The sequence below is a fragment of the Microtus oregoni genome, unplaced genomic scaffold (genome assembly GCF_018167655.1).
Source record: "Microtus oregoni isolate MIOR12 unplaced genomic scaffold, Mior012 000032F_ref0000030, whole genome shotgun sequence".
In the NCBI taxonomy this organism is placed as follows: Eukaryota; Metazoa; Chordata; class Mammalia; order Rodentia; family Cricetidae; genus Microtus; species Microtus oregoni.
The window spans coordinates 8767533-8770337 of NW_024543091.1; positions in this window are offsets into that span (position 1 = coordinate 8767533).

The following is a 2805-nucleotide window of genomic DNA, read 5'->3' on the forward strand; positions in this document are numbered from 1 at the left end:
ATCATACATAACACACAAATATACAGACACAGATTAGAGCTACAATAACCCTACAGTGGAACAGGTAACACAAAACCATGAATGAGACTGAAGAAACGTTGATGCAAACACAGTCTGATTCTCCCAGGATGTCCGCCTAAGTTTATGGGTTGAAATGTAAAGATGGACAAATGGCTCACCTTTTCTCTGTTAATTGTTTCACACTTCCAGAAGGGGATCTGTGCTTTTCTGAACACAGTACATCCAGATAACTGTTTGTATATTATGAAACTAAAATAACATCCAGAAAGAAAAAAGTCAACTTTTTTTTTATTGCAAAAATCCACAAGTTTGTTCACAGCATCTTTTCAGTGCATGATAACATCTGAGCAAGCATCAGACTCTTCATAGATGCTGGTGCAGCAACATTACAGGTGATAATTGTCTTCTTGTTTTTGTCTTCTGCAGACCTGAGGGTTAAACCCTTGATCTTGTACATGCTAGGCAAGCACCCTACCACTGAGCTACATCTTCAGCCCCAAAAGTTCTCTTTTTAAATTAAAAATATAAATAAAATCTTTTAGTACTACCTTAATGACAATGAAAAAAAGTTAAACAAGGTTAAAAACTATTGATTTTTATTAAAGAAAGTATAAAACATTGAATTCTACATTTATAAACACTATTATTTTAAGAATCAGCCAAGTCTCTTCACATTGATGTACATTTGAACAATTCCACTTTGAATAAAATCTTGAATCCTGAAAAACAAGCGGGGGGGAAGTTACTATTTACAAATTTCTTTTTTGTTGTTGTTTGTTTTGCTTGAGACATGGTTTCTCTGTATAGCCCTGATTGTTCTGGAGCTTGCTCTGTAGACCAGACTGGCCTCGGAGATCTGCTTGCCTCTACGTCCCAAATGCTTATAAAGGCATGTACCACCATTGCTTAGCTCAAAATTCTTTCCAGTTTTTAAAAGGGCAGTGTGATTACATCATGTAAAATATATATCCTGTTTAGTTCAGTGCTGATAACTATATTCACTGTTGTGCAATTTCTATAGTCTTCAACTTACAAAATTCAAACTCTACATCCACTAAACAGTATCGTCCACTTTGCTTACCTTACTCCCACTCAACCTCCAAAGCATTATTTTGTTCCCGTGATTTTTCTTCTTTGAGACAGGGTTTCAATAAGCCCAGGCTACCCTAGAACTGCTGATCCTGCTGTCTTCACTGGAATTTGATTATTTAACATGCCTCATACTAGATTCATATATAGTATTTGGGTTTTTTTTTTTTGCAACTTTTTCATTTAAAGCATAATAGCCTCAAGAGTCACTCTGATTGCAACAGGCCACATACCCTTTACGGTTGCCTGTCCCACTGTTATGGATGGGATGCACTGTATTAACTTATTCTTGGACCTTTGGGTTGTGTGGTTGGAAATTTATTAGGGCTGCTAACCAGCTCCTAAATAAAGACACAGATTTATTATTAATTATGAATGCTCGGACTTAGTTTAGGCTTATCCCACTAGCTCTTTTAACTTAATTTAGCCTGTTTCTATTCATCCATGTTTGCCTCGGGGATTTTTACCTTTCTTTATTCTGTATGTCATACTTTCCTGCTTCCTCCATGTCTGTCTGTCTGGCCCAACATCTCTCTGGTTTCTCCTTTTCATTCTTTGTGCCTAAATTCTTCCTCCCTTCCTCCTACTTACCCTCCCTGCTCAGAAGTACCGCCTATACCTCCTCCCTCACAATTGTTCAGCTTTTTATTAGACCAATCAGGTGCCTTAGGCAGGCAAAAGAGCAATACTATCTTTACATATTTTCGCTTTTTTTTTTTTTTTTTTAGAGACAGGGTTTCTCTGTGGTTTTGGAGCCTGTCCTGGAACTAGCTCTTGTAGACCAGGCTGGTCTCGAACTCACAGAGATCCGCCTGCCTCTGCCTCCCGAGTGCTGGGATTAAAGGCGTGCGCCACCACCGCCCGGCTTTAAGCAAATATTTTGCAACATAAACAAATGCACACTAGTTTACATAGTTAAACAAATTCAACACATCTTTGAATACTTAAAAAAATATTCCACAACAGGATTCCTTCTAAGAGAGTAGTGCTGTTTTTTAAGTATAAGCTCTAAAATAAGGGCATACATTTTTGAGGTCCTGCTTCCTATTCATTTTGAATATATACCCAGAAGCAGACTGGTGACATCAGATAATTGCTAAGGAACACTATGGTATTTTCCACAGGAGACAAATCAACTTACAACCTCACCTGCAGTGAACAAGGCGTCCAAATTTTTCACGTGCTTGCCAAAACCTGATACTTTTTGATAGTTATTTGATAAATATATAAATTACTTCTGGGCTGCATATTCTGTTATATACCTGTAACCCCCTAGCACTCAGAAAGCTAAGGTAGAAATGCAGAAAGGTTGCAGGTATGAGGCCAGCCTGGGTGGCATATGTCTAAAAAAAGGTTTATTAACTAGACTTTGGTAATAGGTGAAAAAGTAAAAATTCATCATTTATTATGTTAGCAGTTCTTAGAGATTATGCTGACTGTAATATATACACCATATGAACCTAGTTTTGAAGGACAGAGGTTTGCTGGTTGTGGGAGTGCACACCTTTAATCCCAGAATTTGGGAGGCAGAAGCAGGCAGATCTTTTGAGTTCAGAACCAACCTGGTCTACATAGTGAGTTCCAAGACACCCAGTGAGACATAAAGAGACTGTCTCAAAAAACAAACAAAACAAAAAGAAAGACAAAGATCTGAATGTCTACACCATAAAAACTTACCTGTAGCGCACGAGTAAA